Raw genomic sequence first — 21,236 nt, 5'->3', positions numbered from 1 at the left:
AGCTGACACTGTCCTATCAAAGCTAGCATTAACGTTTCTGTTTCCTCATCAGAGACTGCCAGCAGGGTGCACATGTCAGGATGGCCGAGTGGTCTAAGGCGCCAGACTCAAGGTTCACTCCTTCCTGCACTAAAGGGCATTCTGGTCTCTGAATGGAGACATGGGTTCAAATCCCAGTCCTGACAAAGGGAAGAGTTTTGCAAAATTTGTGATCCAAACTCTTTTTTTCATCCAAAGTGGATGAAAGTCAATGTGACTTTTTCACAATAAAGGAGTTAGGACTGAAAACACTAAAGCCTGTGGCTCCCTGTGGCAGGAATGGACAGCAGTTGTTGGACTAAAGATAACTCAGCTGTTACTGAATCATCTGTAGCTCAGTCAGTGGAGCATCAGAAAGGAGCAGCTGTTCTACTCAGAGTCTCTCCCAGATGTCTGAGCTCCTCAGAAACCTGTCTAACGTAGCTGAGTTAGATGCAACTAAGTGAAGTTTTCAAGAAGGACTCTGCTAATCATGTCTATTGAATGTTGTTGAAGAACACATGCAAACAACTAAGCCACAGCACCACAAAAGCACTACAAAGATGTACAGAGGATCTGAAAATATTGCAAAATAAGTGGCTGACCATCATGACTCCTACCAAAGTTTGTCTCCTGTGAAAAGCAGTCATTCACCAATATCCCTTCTCCTCAGCACAGCATGAGCCACAAAACTATTTATGGTTTTGGTTCTGGTATTTTCAGATCCAAAATACATCCCTGTACATCAGAGTGGTTCTGTGGCTTAGTTGGTCAAAGCACCTGCCTAGTAAGCAGGAAATCCTGGGTTCAAATCCCAGCAGTAGGATTAGGCACTGTGTTTGTCAATTTTTTGGAGTTATATTTCCTAATTATGCAAATTGTTATTTGTTGTGACATTGTTTCTTTTAATTAAAAGAAAAGAAATATCCTTTCATACCTCTGTCCTTTTCTGTTTGATCCCCAAAAGTGCTCATTAGTTTAAAATATAGACAACCATATGATAGAAACATCCAAACAGCTCCATGTACTGGTTCTGCCCTGTTTTATGAATGTGTCCCAAACTGCACACACACTGAATTACACAATAAAGCTCTAACGGAGATGATCAGAATCGACCCTCGGTCATGTTCATGTTTCCATTTCAACATGCAAAGCATGTGCTCTACCACTGAGCTACATCCCCTGCATGGTATGCTGGATTTGATGGCTCTGAAACAGTTTCTACACAAGCTGCATGACTGTGACAGCTGCAGCACGTTGAATAGACATGGTGAGCAGAGTCCTCATTGGAAACTTAAGTTTGTTACATCTAACTCAGCTATGTTAGACAGACAAACTGTTGCAACTAATGACTCGTTGGTCTAGGGGTATGATTCTAGCTGTGGGTGCGTGAGGTCCCTGGTTCAAATCCTGCACAAGCACTTAATGTTATGTTGCCAATATCAGTGCCTGACCATCATGACTCACCAAAGTTGGTCTTCTGTTAAAAAAGTGCAATCACCAAATTTCCATCTGCTCAACACAGCAACAAACACTAAACTGCTGTTTGTCTAGTCTGGAGACTGCAAGCAAAAGCTATAATGCAGGAAGTGATGGCAGCACCATGATTGCCTTTTGAGCTTCATTAACAGAGTGCACTCTATGGTGGAGTTCATGAGAAAAAATGGGAGGAGTCTGTGATCTCTGTGATGTCACTAAAACCTTTGTGACATCACAGAATGAGCATCTCCTTTGCTTACAAGCCCAGCTGTTGCCTTGCAGTCCTCAGGAGAGCTAACCCTTATGATATGGAGCTGTGTGAGGTTGGCTGGTTGTGTTATTTATAGTATAGTATAAATTGGTGTTTTAGCTGTCGCAGGAGCTCAGAAGCTGTCTGGTTAGCTAAAGCTGCTAAAACTGCTAAAGCTACCACAGCATGCAGGGGATGTAGCTCAGTGGTAGAGCGCATGCTTTGCATGTATGAGGCCCCGGGTTCAATCCCCGGCATCTCCAGCATTAATATTGCAGTATTTGAGGGATCAGAGTGTTGGAGAGCAGAACTCTTTCCTGTGCTTCAGATACACTGTTTGTTTCTGAGCTGATTGTTAATGTTCAATAATCTTCTCAGCTGTTCTGAATGGTGACAGTGGGGCAGCCTTTGTGTTTACATCTGAATCACGTGATTTTGGAAATTCTTTCTAGCAGCTTCAAAGGAAAGGCTTTCATTCTGTGAGTACTGTGACGTCATCAGGTGACATCATCGGGTGATGTATCAAAGGCAGCAGCTCTTCAGACTCACATCACAATTAGTTTTGTGTCTTATTAGGCTCCATTTGGTGGAAGCTGTGAATCGCAGGATTCAGGGGGAATACATCCATACATACATCTTCACTGAAATAATGACACCTGTGAGACAGCTCAAAGCTGTGTCCAAAGGTTTGGAGGAGTGAATGGCAGAAAGATGTCTTTGAAGCCATTTGGACACACAACCAGTCAGCGTGCAGCATTCAACCTCACAATATTTCATGTGGTTGTGGTGTGGTTGAAAGACGAGGCAGAATATTGGAAATGTAACTTTGGGTCTAAAAAAAAAAAAAAAAAAAAAAAACTGCTTATCACCCAACGTGGGGCTCAAACCCACGACCCTGAGATTAAGAGTCTCATGCTCTACCGACTGAGCTAGCCGGGCTGCTGGAAATGCAAAACATCCTCCAAAAAAAAAAAAAAAAAATTGCAAAAAATCATTTCAAAGTCTACGGTGCTCATGTTTGGTCATAAATCCAGCCACATGAGGTCCCATAACCAGTTTCATTAAAAAGGACTGTGATTTTTCACCTTCACATGCAATGGTGGTATAGTGGTAAGCATAGCTGCTTTCCAAGCAGTTGACCCGGATTCGATTCACGGCCCTTGCAGTTTAGCTTTCACCAGAGGAAGGTCAGTCCTTTCTCTACATTATTCACAGTAATGGAACTTACCTTGTCTGCATCCATCCATCTGTCTTCAACCAAAGCAACAGAGTTCCATTACTCGTGAACAAGACCTGAGATACTTGACCTCCTTGACGAGGTTGATCCTCGTCCCTGCTGCTTCACACTAAGCTGTGAACCGATCCGAGCGCTATAGATCTCCTACGCTAGGGACCTGTAACCTTTCCTCACCACAAATTGGCAACATAACACAAAGGGCTCGTCTGGGATTTGAACCCTCTCGCACCCTAAGCGAGAATCATACCCCTAGACCAACGAGCCATTAGCAGCAACGTCTTTGAGGGAGCAGAGCACACCACGTTTGTCTTTGGAGCTTCATTAACTGTGTGCATTCTACTGTGGAGTTCATGAGAAAAAATGGGAGGAGTCTTTGATCTCTCCACCACAGAGTGCACACTGTCAACGAAGCTCCAAAGACAAATGTGGAAAACATGGAGAATGTCATTTATCACAGTATGGGGATCGAATCAATGACTGTGGTGTTATTAGCACCACGCTCTAACCAGCTGAACTAACCTAACTTTTGAGACATTGAGGAAAATTCTAACTGGAATAGCAAGCTGCAACATGGACAGACTGAAGCAACCACCGCAGAGGATGTGAGAGGGAGTGGGATTAATGCCCACATTCTCCATAAAACTTTAGCTTACCTAAACCTGAGCACTGACTTGGCTGTTGAATTCACAAAGTGCTACTTGTTGAGGCAGTGCTGACTGACAAAGGCAACAGCAGGTTTGGTGGGAGCCATAACTGCCACCACAAAGTGAAAGGTCGCAATTAATTACTCAACATTTACTTGAGTTTTGAATTTAATAGTGTTATTTCTTGGTGCTGTGTTAACTACCAAACACAACAAGTCATGGAATTGATGTCTTCTTAGACGTTAGATGACTTCAATTACACAATCTATTGATTCACTCCAATCAGAGACACTGATGAATTCTTTGTCTTTGGTTCTGGTATTTCTATGCATATATTATAAATACCATATATATATTTATAATATAATGTATATTATTATATTCTAAATATAATATATAATGGCAGAGAGAGAGATGACTTGGCAGTGGTGGGATTTGAACCCACGCCAAGAGACTGAATACAGCACCGTGGTCATAATATCACATACATCTTCACTGACACCTGTGTCACCTGTGAGACAGCTCAAAGCTGTGTCCAAAGGTTTGGAGGAGTTAATGGCAGAAAGATGTCTTTGAAGCCATTTGGACACACAACCAGTCAGCGTGCAGCATTCAACCTCACAATATTTCATGGTGTGGTTGAAAGGCAGAGGCAGAATATTGGAAATGTATTGGAGTGTATCACAGAGATCAAAGACTCCTCCCACTTTGCTCTGTGTGAGATCTTTGATGACAGAAAAGTTCTGCTCCTATCGTAGAGGAGGGACACACAAATGGGAGAAAAACACTCAGTCACATGTTCAACTCACGTCAGGGTCAGATCATCTGTTTGCACTTTTGGTAAACCCTCACATACTCTGTGGTGCAGCAGGAAGTTTTTTTCTGATGATCCATTTCATTTCTTCACATCACAGACAATTTCAGAATTCCAGGAGGACTATTGGACTATCTTAGCATCTCTGACTGCACATCTGAAGGCACAAGATGACGACTTCAAATCCCTGTAAGATCAACGCTGCTGCTCTCCAAGTTGGTGGGCTGCCTTTGTGGTTGCAGGCTGTCATGTAGCTGGAAGACTGACCTTATTGTTTTTATTATTTGTTATTTTGTATTGGGTTTGTTAGAAAAATGCATCTATCAGCTACACTGTGAAAAGAACAAACAACACAACTATTTCCCATTATTTTAGATGGACCTAAACACACATCACCATTTGATTTTATTTAAGTTTATTTTGAACAATATAAAAAGAAAAAAAAACAACAAACAATAAAAAGGTTAGAAATGATGTGTTAAAAAAGGAGTGGGAAGAAGTCTAAACTTATCAGCTCCCTGCACCCATGTTATGTTCTAATATGTTTATGACTCCACCTTAAAAATTACTGTCTCACTGTGTGATAAATGATGTGTGCGTCATTTTAGTGCCATACAAGTCCTTGTGCTCAAGGCGGTAGGGGTATGATTCTTGCTTAGGGTGTGAGAGGTGCTGGTTCAAATCCCAGAAACAACAGAAGTTAGAAGTCACAAAAGGTTTATAGAAATACTAGAAGCATCAGAGTTTTCATTTTCTCATTATTAGACTTTATTATTTATCAGTGAATTCAAACTCTTCACGTTCTTAATGAATTTCACCACCGGGTATCGCCATCTCTTTTAGTGACGTCACTGTCGTAAAAGCTAAAAGTCCGATCAGGAAGTGTGTCCCTCGCCGGGTGCGGTGGCGCGCGCCTGTAATCCAAGTTACCGGGAGGCTGAGGCTGGAGGAGCGTTTGAGCTCAGGAGCTCTGGGCTGCAGCGGACTATGTCGATCGGGTGTCCGCACTAAGTTCGGTATCGATATGGTGCTCCGGGGGGAGCCCGGGATCACCAGGTCGTCTAAGGAGGGGTGCACCGGCCCAGGTCGGACACGGAGCAGGTCAAAGCCCCCGTGAATAGACGCTGTAGTTCAGCCTGAGTAAGACAGCGGGACCCAGTCTTTATGCTGCCACTATACACACAACACGACCTCATCCTTTATTTTCACTGAAATCCTCCACAAACTGAAGGACTCTCCACCTGGAGCAGAGGACCAGAGACCAACAACACAACAGTCTGTGATCTGACTTCATTCATTTTAACATTAGAAAAAAGCTGCAGATGGTTATTTTAATTTCTGTGTTTATATCCAACAATGTGTTTGAATTAAAGTTGATATCTTACTATAATGATCCATCATGGACCGCTGGACACTTTGATATCAGTAAATCCACCGTGTTTTAAAGAAGTTCAGATTGTTTCAGAGTTTCTGACATGATACAGACAGACAGAGAGAGAAGAGTCCCGACACTCCCTGATCTCACTGCGGGGTGGTCACGTGGTTCATGTCGGCCGACTGAGCTGACCGGAAGAGAGCTACACGGAGTCCTGTGGGAGTGTGGCCATTTTGTTTACTTCTATCACTCTGGTTAATAACATATTATAGAAAAACACACGTGCTCTCCCCGTCGGGGAATCGAACCCCGGTCTTCCGCGTGAGATACTGTCCACTATACTAACGAGGAGCTGCAAAGAGACATTTAGTGTGTGATGTAAACATGACAACCACTACACTACAGAAACTGCACTCATTCATTTGAAGCGAACGTGAGAGAGTGACGTGTGAATCTGTGTCGCGTGGGAGATCAATGAAAGGCAGGAAATGCCTTTGATCTCCAGTGACGTCACACAGTCTCGTTGTGGAGTTGTGCATCAGTGAAACATTCATTCATACGCGAGGACATCACGAATATTGTTGGAATAGAAAATCTTATTTTTTCTGTGTGTGCTCCTGAGAAAGAGGCTCAAATCCAAACCCAGGAGACAGAAGTTGAGTGAGTCAGTGAGGAAGAAGCTGCTCGTTCTCCTTCAACAGATTGATCTGAGGAAAAGTCACTTCCTCTTTTCAGGAATCAACTTCTACCATCTGTCCACTAGATGGAGATAACTGAGCATCAACTGAGAACTGAGTTCTTCATCTGGAAACAGACAGCATTGTTTTCTTCAGCTGGAGCTCTTTGTTCAAATCTACATTGAGATTCAGAGCCAAATATTTTTCCTTTCCTGGATTTACTTCATCATTTCAGTGACTCTGTGGATTCAGCTGACAAATGCAAAACACAACCAACATTTAAACGATGACGTGTTGAAACAAAACTTTATTGATTCAGTCTGGTCAGCAGAATATAACCTGATGAAATCAGCTGCAACATTAAACTGATGTTTCTACATGAATGCATCACTGATTCTAAAACCATAAACTGAACATGAACACTCTGTACACTCAGCGTTACACACATGAAGACAACATCATGTGTTTAAGGTGATGTTGAGCTGAACAGGACTTGTATTGAACACACAGAGGGAGTGCACCGTTCCTGGAGATACTGCAATACCAGGTCGATGCGTGGAGTGGACGGAGCAAGCCCCTATTCCATCTCCCTGTTCCAAAAATCTATTTAATATATGGTCCCCGGGTAGGGGACGTGTCAGATTAAGTTTCATGCAGCATATGTAACACATGAATAAGTTGTTAGATCCTATTCTAATGCACTAATTTCTATGCAAACATCAAAAACTTTAAATTTATAAAACTTAGTCTTTACTATAGTTAACTTTAGAATGAGCAAATAGAAGCTGCCCTCGAATATGCACTTCCTTGGAAAGTTAACGTTCCGCGAGGTCCTGGACTCTGGACTCTGGTCTTCACAGCGTCCAGCAGTCCCTGTAGCTCGGTGGTCCGCTGATGTCACAATACTCACAGAATGAAACATCTGCTTCGAATCGGGGCTCCATTGATGCTGTCTTTTTAGAGTTTTGGTGCACGCACTTAACTCCGGGTGAAACTACTCCGAGTTGATCAAGCTAAATCAAATCTGCTGTTCTGGGACGGAAAACTCAGAGTTCAGGGCCAGACTCAGAATCTGTTGAACCTGCTTTGTGAAACGGACCCTACTTCTGAAAAGTAAAACCCATGTGTGTGAAAAACAATGTGAGAGGATTGATGAAATTTAAATAATAATAATAATAATTTAAATAATAATACACCTTTAGTCAGATGGTGTATATGTTTGACTCCAGCTGTCAGTGTCATGATGTTCTGGCTGATCTTATTTCTTCATTCAATTGTGGATTGATCGGGAAAAGCACGAAGCAGGAGGAAGAACTTTTCTCACAGGTCTTTGTTTCCACTCGGCCACATTAATGACGCAGCCAAACCGGAAGCGGTCGGAGCTGCTCCACACCAACGGGACTGACGGTCTTTTGTCCCTCAGCTGGAAAGTGAAGGAGGTAAAATGTCCACAGCAGAAGTCCTGCGGGGTTTTGTCACCGACAGACTCGCCGCCGCCTCCCAGGAGATCTTAGCGGCCGTGGACAGAATGGTAGCCGGATATGAGGAGGAGGCTTCGGGCTTCAGGCAGGAGATCGACCGGCAGAGGAGCCAGCTGGAGCTGCTGCAGTCCCGAGTCCTGATCCACAAAACGGGTCGGTTGTTTTTATGAGTGAGAAAGGCTGAGGACTGTATTTGGCAGATGTAGAATGAAGCAGCTGGAGGAATAACTGTGTTCATATTGTAGCTAATAAAGAGGATTCATTATTGAATCGTTTCCTCCAGATGTTCAGCAGCTGATGGTGAAAAAAGAGGTTCCTGCTGAGTTCACCTCCAGTCCGGATCCGGAGGATTCAGAGAGTCCAGTCCTTAAACAGGAACAGGAGGAGGACCAGGTACCAGGACTGGAGGAGACCAGGAACCCTGTGAGGCCGTTTCAGGTGAAGAGTGAGGATGAAGAGATGAATGAACCGGCCAGGAGCTGTGATCCACAGAGTCCTCTTCAACCAGATCCAGATCCAGAGGAAGAGGTCTCAGACTCCTCTGATACTGAAATCAGTGAAGATGATTATCATGAAACCAGAGTGGCCCAGTCAGATATGAAAATAGATGATGGTGATGTAAATGGTAGTAGATGTGACAGCAATGAAAAACCCATCAGCTGCTCTGAGTGTGGGAAAACGTTTAAAAAAAAGTTGTGTCTGAAGACTCACATGAAGAAACAGCACATGCAAGTTCACGCAGAAGAGAGACCGTTTGGCTGCTCATTTTGTGGCAAAAGATTTAAGCGACAAGATTATCTTAAATTACACATGGTAGTCCACACAGAGGAGAAACCCTTCAGCTGTCATGTTTGTGGGAAAACGTTTAAAAAAAAGGATTTGAAGACTCACATGAAGACCCACACAGAAGAGACACCATTCAGTTGTGACATTTGTGGGAAAAGATTTAAAGTAAAGGGAAGCCTTAAAAAACACATGGCAGTCCACACAGAAGTGAGACCCTTCAGCTGTGATGTTTGTGGGAAAAAATTTAAACTGAAGGTACAACTAAAAAGACACATGATGATCCATACAAAAGAGAAACCCTTCAGCTGTGATGTTTGTGGGAAAAGCTTTCAACTAAAGGGAATGCTTAAAGCACATTTGGCAGTCCACACAGATGAGAGACCCTTCAGCTGTGATGTATGTGGGAAAAGATTTAAACTAAAGGCAACCCTTAACAGACACACGACGATCCATACAGAAGAGAAACCCTTCAGCTGTGATGTTTATGGGAAAAGATTTAAACCAAAGAAAAGCCTTAAAGTACACATGGGGATCCATACAGAACAGAAACTGTTTGGTTGTGACGACTATAAAGAGAAAGACCGAAGCGGCTGACTGCAGGATCTTTGCTGGTTGACCAAAAGTAAACAAACATTTTTTTTTTTTTTTTACTTTTCTTTGCTGTTGCTAACCCTAACCCTATACCAAAAAAAGGTTTTGTAAAAAATTTAAATAAGAGAGGAACAAAAAAGGTTGATTTTTGCTCTACTAACTCTCATCTGTATAGAAACATGTTGTGTTTAGATTTTTCATTGGTATCTGCAATTATGTGACAATTTTTTGTATTATGCCTAAAATCATCACATGGCGTGACATGAAAATAGTATAAACTGAAAATGGATTAAACCTGTAAGTTACTCACTTTATCAAAGTGATTTATCAGAACTAAACTGATCCATTATAGTTTTGTGAAAATGAATAAAATTTGAGCATTATTTTCTAAATCATCGCTCAAAGTGAGACCTATGCCGTCAGTCTTTCAACATATTTTCTACTTATTGTGACATACTTTGCTATAAAGTTCTAAAAATATTTGTCACTCTGTGATGCTGTTTTCTATGTATTCCGTGAATGTTTTCAGATTTTATCATTCATAACAGACTCTGGCTGGCAGAAATGAGATCCACAGGTCACAGTAAGGTCACAGGGATGCTCTGGTACCGAAGAGAGCTCATAAAAATATCACTTGACCAGAAAACAGGAACCAAATGAATGTCTAACAGCAACAAACTCCCACCAAACACCAACAAACTTTCTGTGCATCTTTGCGCGCACGTGCTTTATCCATTTGAGTGGACCGTTCCTGGAGATACTGCAATACCAGGTCGATGCGTGGAGTGGACGGAGCAAGCCCCTATTCCATCTCCCTGTTCCAAAAATCTATTTAATATATGGTCCCCGGTAGGGGACGTATCAGATATTAAACTGATAAGAACAGATACTACACTTGATCTTAGCCAAAAGGCCGAGAAGCGATACCGCTCAGCTGTCGGAGGTAACGGAGTGTTTCTCCGCACCGACCCGCTCAGTGAGGGGTCAGAGTCGGCTTCAGTAACAACATCACTCCGAGAGAGAGACACAAACAGAAGACATGAAGAAACGAAGGAGGGATCAGAGAACAACCACAGACATGTTATTTTCACAAAGTTACGTTGTAGAGCAAAGAAAATGTCTCTTCTTGGTCAGCTATAAAACTTCACATATTTGTCCACGCGGAGCAGTGAAATGGTCCGTAGACGGTCCAAAGATATCATTGAAACATGTTAACCAGAGAGTGTTAAAAGAACTGAGCTTCTAGACCCAACCACTAAATTCTCATTATTAACTAAAGAAGTGCCCCGTGTGAGGCTCGAACTCACAACCTTCAAATTATGAGACTGACGCTCTGCCTACTGCGCCAACAAGGCCTGGAAGCGAGGGGCCAACAAAAGGACCCCAGGGCCATTGGGCACAAACCGGACAACACAAACAGAGCACAGTGGCACAGAGCCACCAGCAAGGGTCCTGCCTCACAGCGGCGAGGCCGGCTCCCCCCGACCACACACGCCCGGACGGGGCGAGCCACAGCACGGTGTTTCCAGTATTTTGATGTTGGTTAAAAAGGTACTTTGCATTTTAAACATAACAGTGGAATAGCTGAAAAAAGGACTTTTTATTTCTAAAATATAATACTCCTGTTAGCCAGCAGCACCTTCACAAATAGTTCCGGAAATTTCTAATCAAGACGGGGAAACTTACATCAGCCATGTTGTTTCTCCAACATTTACAACAAGGCACTGCTGGGATTTGAACCTGTTTAGGCCAGCATCAGGAAACTTGATCCCCAGAGCAGGTCAGCTCCAGAACCTTCCTGTTGCTGGATGTATCCTGTGATGTGTGTTGGCAGACTCACTCCACAGGCTCCTGTGATGCAATCGGTCAGCGTGCAGGACATATAAGACAGTAACCTGCAGAGTGATGCCTCAGCTGGAGCAGCTGGCTGACCTTCTGTCAGTCTGTGGAGTACTCCTGGAATAAACTTTGCACCAGAGTGCAGCAAAAAAAAAAAAAAAAAGAAATCTATATGTCACAAAGGTTCGAATGAGGTCAAAGACTCCTCCCACTTTTTCTCATGACCTCCACCATAGAGTGCACACTGTTAATGAAGCTCCAAAGACAATCATGGTCGTGCCAGACACCTTTGAGACAGAAGAAAGAACCAAACTGGGCCAGGAGCCAAGCAGGCATCCTGAAATTTCTCTCTTTTGTGCAGTCAGGATGTCCGAGCAATCTCAGACTGTCCATGTTTTACCAGCAGCTCTACAAGTGAGTCTGCCTTTTTTCTTTGTCCTCAGTAAAATAAACTCGTTTTTTGATGTGACAAGCTGGAATTTTCTATAAAGTATTCCACGTAGGAGTTCAAACGAACTTTGAATCTCTCCCTGAACTCTGAGTTGACTTACTCTGAGTATCTGGTTCCAGAACAGCTGATCTTAGTTGGTTCAATCAACTCTGATTATGTTCAGCTTGAGTTGCACACATGCACAACCTCTATCAAGGCCATCATCTATGGAGTCCTGTCACCACGACAACCGAGAAAAAAAAAAGATCCAGTTATTTCAACCCAGTGGAGTCGGAGGTCTTAATGCAGGCCCATGGAGAGGATGAGCAAATGTTTCGCCGAAAATGTAACACCGCTGAAATCCTTTCACTGTTTCACTGAAGTCCACAGCAGTCTGCTCAGTTTTTTAGTATTGTGACATCATCAGGTGATGGATCAAAGGCAGCACCTCTTCAGACTCACACTTCACTTCAAACCTTTGAGGAAGTGGGACACAATTTTGAGGAGCACAAAAGTTCACTGAGAGACAGACTCAGAGTTTCCGAGTTTCTGAGTTTCTCTGCAGTTTGTCTCTGAAACCACGTCTGTGTCGGTGAACACTTGTATGTTTCAGGAGGGGGAGGGGGGTTTGGCCATGTCACAAGTTTTTCACAGATTTGAGTTTAAATGGAGGAACCAGACACCTGAAACACCTCCTGTGTGGAGAAACTGTCAGGGTTTGGATGAAAGATATACTGTTTGGTTCTGAGCTGATCATTCATAATCAATGAATGATCAATAATCTTCTCAGCTGTTCTGAATGGTGACAGTGAGGCAGCCTTTGTGTTTACATCTGAATCACATGTGATGTTGGAAATTCTTCAAAGCAGCTTCAAAGGAGGAGTTTCATTCTGTGTATCAAAGGCAGCAGCTCTTCAGACTCACACATCACTTCAAACCTTTGAGGAAGGTCATCCTGCATTCAAACCCCAGCAGAGCTTCACTCTCAGTGGAGTTCCTGCTCATCACTGAAACAAACCATCACTTCCTGTATTACAGCGTTTACCTGCAGTATCTGGATAAGAGGAACAGTAATTTAGTGGTTGGTGCTGTGTTTAGCAGAAGGAAATTTGGTGACTGACAGGTTTTCACGGAAGACAAACTTTGGTAAGAGTCATAACAGCGTGTGGCATGTTCAAATCCCGGACGAGCCCATCTGTTGACTTCCAGTCGTTAGCGGTGCGAACTGTGGAGCTGTGTGAGGGTTTCTGTCTTGTTGCAGTATCTTGGTTACTGAAGCAAGAGCGATGGAAATTTTGTGGAATCCTCACTGACAGATCATATGGGAAATGACTGTACGAGCCAATGAAGCTGAACAGAGAGGCGAGGGCCCTCTTAGGAAAGATCTTTACTGATGAATTTGTTTTGCTTTAATTCACATCTGTCCTCATTCAACTGATTCCTCAATTAACTGTTGGTAGAAACTGTTGGTTTGTTTGGCACCTTGACATTTCCTAAATAGCTTTTTATCTCTCATTAATTAAAAAAGACACACCACAGGTACTAAAATCTAGAATTGAACCAGGGACTCCACCAACTGAGCTGTTTCAGCACAGCACACAGTGGAAATGACTTCTCATTGTTGCTTCCATGGCCTGGAAGTGGAACTAAAGGTAAGGTTAAGGTAACAATTGTGACTTTCAAACTAATTCAGATGTCTTAACCCCCACACCCTAAAAACTGATAAAACTTGTGATTGTGATTGACTTGTCTTATCCACTGGAATTATAGTGGACATGTGGAACACCAAGATTTGATCTGGAGAAGGTGTATGACCGGGTTCACAGGGATGTTCTGGAGTATGGAGCCATCCCATCACTATATGACAATAAGCTTCCCTTTCCCCGAGACAACTACAGGGTGTAACAGATGTACAGCTGTGGTGAGGACGGGTTACAGGTCTGTAGCTGGAGGACTTTGGCACCATCGGCCTGAGATCTACAGGATTTCAGGATTTCTGGAAGGAAAACAAACATGAAAAACACAAAGTTAAATTGTAGACACACAGTTAAACTGCAACGGCCGGGAATCGAACCCAGGTCAACTGCTTGGAAGGCAGCTATGCTCACCACTATACCACCATTGCATATGAAGGAGCAAAATCACAGCCCTTTTGTATGACTCAGAGTTTATTGCGCCTCCTACCTGGGACAGCTGTTTGTCCTTTTCTAATTAGCCTAAAAGCTGCCAAACATGCCAGTTAGCTCAGCTGGTTAGAGCATGGTGCTAATAATGTCAAGGTCATGGGTTCATGGGTTGTTTTGTTGGCTTATTTTTACAAATCTTGAACCAGCTAACAGCATTGGCTTTAAGTTTTCATGGAACTCCTGCAGAAGAAGTTACATGAGTTTATCGCAACAACCTTAAAGCAGGTACTGCTGGGATTTGAACCCAGGATCTCCTGTTTACTAGACAGGCGCTTTGACCAACTAAGCCACAGCACCACGCTGATGCACAGCAATGTACAGAGGATCTTAAAATATTCCAACATAAGTAGCCTGGGTTCAATTCCCAGTCAGAGAAAATGGCTTTATTTCATTTAAAATACAGGTCATTGTCAAAACGCCCTAATATGAAGATGTTATCATCCACCTACACTACAATGTGTTAAATACAGCATGCTAGCATGGTCAGATACACTGTTTGGTTCTGAGCTGATCAATGAATGATCAATAATCTTCACAGCTGCTCTGAATGGTGACAGTGGGGCAGCCTTTGTGTTTACATCTGAATCACATGTGATTTTGGAAATTCTTCAAAGCAGCTTCAAAGGAGGAGTTTCATTCTGTGAGTACTGTGACATCATCCACAAAAAAAGAAAGAATTTTTGCGCTGTAAGTAGATACCACCTTTCTTCAAATAGCTCAACCAGCTGCTTCAGGTGAGGCTTGAACTCACAACCTCAGGATCACTCTGCAGGTTACTGTCATAAAAGAACCGCACACTGGCTGATTGTGCCACGCTTATGCTAACGCACATCACAGGAGCACATCCAGCAGTAGAAGGTTCAGGTTTGAACCAGTTCGAGGGATCTACTTTCCTGTAGCTTACTTCCTATCCAGCAGGACTGACAGCTTCATGGGGGATTCTCACAGAGATGATTCAAACCTGATCACAGTGATCAGTATGGATATACAGTATGTTTGCTGTCAGTGGAGGAAACTCTCAGACAGGACTAATCGTCATGTTTGGGATGTTCCTGGATTTGAGTTGAATGAGTGTAAATTCTGTCTGATTTTAACACACGTTAACATCATGGACCAACATGGATCGTTGGTCAGATTATGAGACTGACACGCTGCCTACGAGGCCTGGAACCCAGAGAAAGTAAAAGAGTGAGATGGAGGAGAGCTGTCAGAGTTTCAATATAAACATACATCACACAGCCCTGACCACTGTTGTATCCAGGCAGAGCTGACTGACTGACAATGGGACATTAGCCTGGCAATGACCACGTGGCCTAATGGACAAGGCGTCTGACTTCGGATCAGAAGACTGAGGGTTCGAGTCCCTTTGTGGTTGGGCAGTTGTGTGTAGGTGAATGGACTAAACCGTGTCCATTTTACAGAAACAAGTGAGGTTTTTCAGATCTCCTCCACAGAAGGTGGATCTGATCTCAGGTCATGGCCAACACTGACCTCTGCTGCTTGATGCTGCCTTCATCCTGATGAATGTTGAAGCAATGAAATATGACAAGAACAGACACTAAACTGACAACAGGACATTAAAATGGGCCACACTCAGACCCCACATGGCCCAAAGGACAAGGTGTTTGACTTTGGATCAGAAGACCGAGGTAAAGATTTTTTGTTCACAGAGATCACAGAGAGTCTCTTGAACGGCTCTTTAATATGAATGATGGGAACCAAGTCACAGCCCCCCCGCCATTTTTCTATTCGTGCCTCTGTGCCAGCAAATAAAATTTTGTGAAGGATGACAAAAGAAAGACACAAAAGGTGAACTGTGATGGCAGAAATCATGGTGTGAACACAGTCTGGCAACTCTTCAGGGAAATACACAGAACAGTCTGTCTTTTCTGGACATGTTTGGTGTTTCTAACACAACACAGCTGCTTGTTAACTTTCTACATAAATGCTTCTCTTTGGGGTTGTCCTGCTCAGAAATTCAGTAAAAAATGATGATGATTTGCTATTTTAAATAGATTTGTACAGATCAGCTACAACAACACAACCCTGATCCCTAATCACTGCAGTTAACAGTCCTCTCATCATATGCTAACGGTCCTCATGAATTTAAGAGGATCGTTGTCTGATCATTCTGTTCTTCAAACTGTTACCAAGACCACAGAAACTTCCTGCTGAAGGAGGACAACACATTTATTCAACAAACTGGAAAAAAGTTCAGAGTCACAATTAATTATCCAACGTGTTTGCTGACTTGATTCACTTGGATTCAGTCAATGCTGCTTATTGGGGCAGCGTTAACTGACAAAGACAATAAAGAAGTAAAGAATCAATGTCTTCTAACTCAGATCACATCAGTCAGAGACACTGTTGATTCCTTTCTGCATGAGTGTTTCTCTTTGGGGTTGTCCTGTTTGCAATTTGGACAGAATGTTTTATTTATTTATATTTATTTTTTGAAATCAGCCAAAGTCATGAATTTGTCATAAACATTTCCCGAACATGATTCATGATGATTCATGATTCACGCTGCTGTGTCCTGGTATGAAGCACAGTGGTTCTGTCAATGTGTCCTTTCTTTCTTCTTACCTTATGTTACTTTAACTGTTAAATTCAGTAATCACTAGTTTTTGTTTTTTTACTTTTATATTTATTTCCACAGTTATCTACAGTCATGCTAATTCTCAACTGTTCATATATTCTTACTGGCTCCTTTTGTAAATATATTCATACATTTTATTTTTTACTGCATCTTTTATCTTTCTTATTTTATAATTATATTTTGTACCACAGAGTTTTCTTTAAAGTTTGTTATACGTTGTGTATGATGGCAATAAAAACATTCTAATTCTAATTCTTTGAGGTTGCTCTGGTGGAAATTTTACCTGTTTTTAATGATTTCTTGAGATCAGCTAAATCTATGAATTTGTCATCAACATTTCTGCAACTGAAGAACAGACTTGTGTTTTCAGAGCAGTAAGTGCTATTTGTTGGGGCAGAGTTTGTGATTTCAAATGTTTTTCATTCCGTCCAAGGATTAACCAGGACAGAGAGTTTATTTCACAATTTGGTGGAAAAAAAGTTTTGGTTGGAATAAAAACAGCAACAAAGATGGCCATTTTGAAAAGATTTGTTCAGATCAGCTGCAGCAACATTAATCACCAGAGTTAGCTGTCCTCTCACCATATGCTAACGGTCCTCATGAATTTAAGAGGATCGTTGTCTGTTCCTGATGGACTAAATGTGTTCTTCATTACAAACCATTACCAAGACCATTGAAACCGCCCAAACTAAGTAGACAGGGAGCTGTGGGAGTGGTTTCATTCAGGTATAAGATAAATTCAGGTAAAAGCCTGAAAGGGAGTCCATTGGAACTGCAACACAACTGGGAAGTGGCTGCAAAGACTCTTTGGAGGAGATCATGTGAGGTAAAAATTTGAGCTCAATCTGACTTCTATTCTCTTTGCTCTCTGTTCCCCTTTCAGGGTTAATTCACAAAAACGACATTAATTCTTGGAGCCATGTTTTCTTCAGATCTAACTCGGATCACTCCAATCAGAGGCATTGATGAAGTCTTTGTGCATAAGTGCTTCTCTTTGGGGTTGTCCTGGATGGAATTAAAGTTTTGATAGATTTCTTTAAAACAACTAAATTTGTCATGAACATTTCCCGAACTGAAGCACAGACTTGTATTCTGAGAGCAGTAAGTGCTATTAGTTGGGGTAATGTTGGTGATTTCAAAAGCCAATCACAAGCAGATGAGGTTCTATCAATTTTTGGGTGGTGGGGGTTAAGAAAGTAATTTGAAAGTCACAAATGTTACCTTAACTTGAGCACTGACTTGGCTGTTGAATTCAGTAAGTGCTACTTGTTGGGGCAGTGCTGACTGACAACGACATCTTAGAATACAATACTGACCATTTCAATTAGAAACACTGATGCCTTTTGTATCAGTGCTTCTCTTTGGGGTTGTCCTGGATGGAATAAAAAAAAACTGTCTTTTCAGATCAGTTGAATGAGTCATCAATATTTCCCGAACTGAAGCACCAACTTGTATTCTGAGAGCAGTAAGTGCTATTAGTTGGGGTAATGTTGGTGATTTCAGAAGTCAATCACAAGGTCTATCATCACAATCAGCAGGTTCTATCAATTTTGGGGTGGTGGGAGTTAAGAAAGTAATTGATGATTCAACAACATCTTCTCTTTGGGGTTGTCCTGGTTGGAATATTGAGGAAAAATTAGTTAGCAGGATTAGTTGTGTAATGTATTAATTTGTCATCAGCATTTCCCCAACTGAAGCACAGACTTGTGTTCTGAGAGCAGTAAGTGCTATTAGTTGGGGTAATGTTGGTGATTTCAGAAGTTTTCCTTCCTTTACCCATTTCCCATTAGACTCAGACAATCTAACTCAGACCACCTCAATCAGAAACGCTGATGAATTCTTTGTGCAAAAGTGCTTCTCTTTGGGGTTGTCCTGGTTAGAACTTCAACAAAATGATCAAGATTCCCATTTTGAACAGATTTCTCCTGGTCAATTGAAACAACACTGCCCTAATCAATAATCACCAGAGTTAGGTCAGAATGAAAGCTTAATGTGACTTTGCCAATTCAATGAGACATTGATGACTATTTTCTCCATGAATGTTTCTATTCTCTTTGCTCTCTTTTTCCTCTTTCATTGTTAAATGGCAAAAACAACAATAAGTCTTGGAGCCATGTTTTCTTCAGATCTAACTCAGATCACTCCAATCAGAGACACTGATGAAGTCTTTGTGCATAAGATCTTCTCTTTGGGGTTGTCCTGGTTGGAATTTGGACAAAAAAGATGAGGAATGTCATTCCTTCTTTTCTTCAATCACCAGGACAGCAGATATTATCAGTGATATGGGGGGTGAGGGATTAGGAAGTAATTGAAAGTCACAAATGTTACCTTAACTTGAGCACTAGCTTGACTGTTGAATTCAGTAAGTGCTACTTGTTGGGGCAGTGCTGACTGACAAAAACAACTTAGAATGCATCACTGATCATTTCAATTAGAAAGACTGATGAAGTCCTTTTGTACAAGTGCTTCTCTTTGCAGTTGTCCTATGAGCAGAGTGGCGCAGCGGAAGCGTGCTGGGCCCATAACCCAGAGGTCGATGGATCGAAACCATCCTCTGCTAATGGCTTTTTAGCAACAGCTAGCTGTTCATGATCCAATGTTCGTCGTTTCCTGTAAATCAGTGCTGCTTGAAAAACTCCTGACATTTTCCACTATCCAAAGTTTGTTGGATTTGAAGATGACATCATTACAATAGTAAAAATGCCATACTGAAGCTGCACTAGCTGAAGAGGGAAGATCTTCAGTACAGTATTAACCTTGCTTGTTTTAACTCCCAGCAGTTTTCCTTAGCAGTGGAAGTAAATGTTGTTTTAGTGCTGAGTACCCAGTCTGCCTCCTTCGAACTATTCACTGCTTTTTTTCCAAAGCTTAGCTTGCATGCCAGCCCAGGGGAATTAGCTCATAGAATCTAATAGTAGAGCGCTCGCTTAGCATGTGAGAGGTTGTGGGGCTCATCTGCATAGCAGTGAAAATTTGTTCCAGTTTTGTTGTTGCTTCTGTCGGCAGAACTCAAAGGTATCTGGCATGACTATGTTTGTTTTGAGCTTCATTAACAGTGTGTACAGTGGAGGTCATGCGAAAAAGTGGGAGGAGTCTTGGTGGCATGACAGAATTTTTTTTCAACAAGATACCAACTTTCTTCCAAAAGCTCAGCTGCTCCAGGTGAGGCTTGAACTCACAACCTCGGCATCACTCTGCAGGTTACTGTCATATAAGTACCGCGCGCTAACCGATTGCGCCACTGGCGCCTGTGATGTGTCCCTCCTGACTCCTAACTCTTCCACCCGAAATGGTTCAGTTGGGAGAATGTTGGACTGAAAATCTAAAGGTCCCTGTAAACAGCCCTATGTGGACATGCACAGAGCCTGCTGAGGAAAGCCTGGGTGGACAAACCAAGTTGATAACCGCCGATAACTCGTTATCTCTGGTTGGAGCTTTCGACTTTCGACTCAGCTTTCGAGCCAGCTCACCCAAACAAAGCACGGCTCTGTTCGTAAGATACTCCTCTGCTCTCATCGTAAAAATTGTCTAAGTTTTAGGCAAGATAAGCTCTGGAGATGCCGGGGATTGAACCCGGGGCCTCATACATGCAAAGCATGCGCTCTCCCACTGAGCTACATCCCCTGCATGGTGTGGTAGCTTTAGCAGTTTTTTTCCCAGACTATAGGAAGAAGAGGAGACAGCGATACAGAAGAAACAGGTTGCCATCCTACAGAAGATCACCAAACTGCTTGTACAACCATCCAATTCCCCAGCCGTCAGCCCCCATGTTCTGATCTTTATTTGCACGTGCACAGTGTGATTATATATATTTTTATTTTGGCAGGTGACCGATTGTCTGCTAGTTTGTTCTCACGACTTTGGTAGCTGTGAAAGTATCTCCAGGAGTAAAATGATTAAATCACAACCTTGTTTTAATTGACAATTTCTATTTTACATCAGAGGCCCTTTGTGGTGCATATACTTATCTTTATTTGCATTTGTATCTGTATACACACTGAAATCCTCCACAAACTGAAGGACTCTCCACCTGGAGCAGAGGACCAGAGACCAACAACACAACAGTCTGTGATCTGACTTCATTCATTTTAACATTAGAAAAAAGCTGCAGATGATTATTTAAATTTCTGTGTTTATATTCAACAATGTATTTGAATTAAAGTTGATATCTTTCTATAATAATCCATCATGGACTGCTGGACACTTTCATATCAGTAAATCCACCGTGTTTTAAAGACGTTCAGAGTGTTTCAGAGTTTCTGACATGATACAGACAGACAGAGAGAGAAGAGTCCCGACACTCCCTGTTCTCACCGCGGGGTGGTCACGTGGTTCATGTCAGCCTACTGAGCTGACCGGAAGAGAGCTGCAACGGAGTCCTGTGGCAGTGTGGCCATTTTGTTTACTTCTGTCACTCTGGTTAATAACATATTATAGAAAAACACACGTGCTCTCCCCGTCGGGGAATCGAACCCCGGTCTTCCGCGTGACAGGCGGAGATACTGTCCACTATACTAACGAGGAGCTGTGAAGAGACTTTTAGTGTGATGTAAACATGACAACCACTACACTACAGAGACTGCACTCATTCATTTGAAGCGAACTTGAGAGAGTGACGTATGAATCTGTGTCGCGTGGGAGATCAATGAAAGGCAGGAAATGCCTTTGCTCTCCAGTGACGTCACACAGTCTCGTTGTGGAGTTGTGCATCAGTGAAACATTCATTCATTCACGACATCACGTATATTGTTGGAATAGAAAATCTTATTTTTTCTGTGTGTGCTCCTGAGAAAGAGGCTCAAATCCAAACCCAGGAGACAGAAGTTGAGT

At 42.4% G+C, this 21,236-nt stretch overlaps 11 non-coding genes and 1 pseudogene across 11 annotated transcripts; 4 read left to right on the top strand and 8 right to left on the bottom strand.

Annotated features, from left to right (window-relative positions):
• The first annotated feature begins 74 nt into the window (after window positions 1-74).
• Window positions 75-185, top strand: trnal-caa (transfer RNA leucine (anticodon CAA)). The gene is made up of 2 exons: window positions 75-112; window positions 140-185. It is a non-coding gene; the product is annotated as a tRNA-Leu (tRNA).
• Window positions 186-1,938: 1,753 nt separating this feature from the next.
• Window positions 1,939-2,010, top strand: trnaa-ugc (transfer RNA alanine (anticodon UGC)). Its single transcript has one exon. It is a non-coding gene; the product is annotated as a tRNA-Ala (tRNA).
• A 603-nt stretch (window positions 2,011-2,613) lies between these two features.
• Window positions 2,614-2,686, bottom strand: trnak-cuu (transfer RNA lysine (anticodon CUU)). Its single transcript has one exon. It is a non-coding gene; the product is annotated as a tRNA-Lys (tRNA).
• Window positions 2,687-7,004: 4,318 nt separating this feature from the next.
• Window positions 7,005-7,176, bottom strand: LOC115058308 (uncharacterized; annotated as a pseudogene).
• Window positions 7,177-10,087: 2,911 nt separating this feature from the next.
• LOC115058059 (U2 spliceosomal RNA) lies at window positions 10,088-10,277 on the bottom strand. Its single transcript, XR_003842018.1, has one exon. It is a non-coding gene; the product is annotated as a U2 spliceosomal RNA (small nuclear RNA).
• A 3,397-nt stretch (window positions 10,278-13,674) lies between these two features.
• trnag-ucc (transfer RNA glycine (anticodon UCC)) lies at window positions 13,675-13,746 on the bottom strand. The gene has a single exon. It is a non-coding gene; the product is annotated as a tRNA-Gly (tRNA).
• Window positions 13,747-14,030: 284 nt separating this feature from the next.
• On the bottom strand, window positions 14,031-14,104 carry trnat-agu (transfer RNA threonine (anticodon AGU)). Its single transcript has one exon. It is a non-coding gene; the product is annotated as a tRNA-Thr (tRNA).
• Window positions 14,105-15,109: 1,005 nt separating this feature from the next.
• trnar-ucg (transfer RNA arginine (anticodon UCG)) lies at window positions 15,110-15,182 on the top strand. Its single transcript has one exon. It is a non-coding gene; the product is annotated as a tRNA-Arg (tRNA).
• Window positions 15,183-18,894: 3,712 nt separating this feature from the next.
• Window positions 18,895-18,966, top strand: trnam-cau (transfer RNA methionine (anticodon CAU)). Its single transcript has one exon. It is a non-coding gene; the product is annotated as a tRNA-Met (tRNA).
• Window positions 18,967-19,560: 594 nt separating this feature from the next.
• On the bottom strand, window positions 19,561-19,654 carry trnai-uau (transfer RNA isoleucine (anticodon UAU)). The gene is made up of 2 exons: window positions 19,617-19,654; window positions 19,561-19,596 (listed from the first exon to the last, which is right to left on the bottom strand). It is a non-coding gene; the product is annotated as a tRNA-Ile (tRNA).
• A 304-nt stretch (window positions 19,655-19,958) lies between these two features.
• Window positions 19,959-20,030, bottom strand: trnaa-ugc (transfer RNA alanine (anticodon UGC)). The gene has a single exon. It is a non-coding gene; the product is annotated as a tRNA-Ala (tRNA).
• An 828-nt stretch (window positions 20,031-20,858) lies between these two features.
• trnad-guc (transfer RNA aspartic acid (anticodon GUC)) lies at window positions 20,859-20,930 on the bottom strand. The gene has a single exon. It is a non-coding gene; the product is annotated as a tRNA-Asp (tRNA).
• Window positions 20,931-21,236: the final 306 nt, after the last annotated feature.

Source organism: Echeneis naucrates, chromosome 2 (assembly GCF_900963305.1).
Source record: "Echeneis naucrates chromosome 2, fEcheNa1.1, whole genome shotgun sequence".
Taxonomy (NCBI): domain Eukaryota; kingdom Metazoa; phylum Chordata; class Actinopteri; order Carangiformes; family Echeneidae; genus Echeneis; species Echeneis naucrates.
The sequence above is the reverse complement of the archived record's forward strand: the minus strand, read 5'-3'. Positions and strand labels throughout refer to the sequence as shown.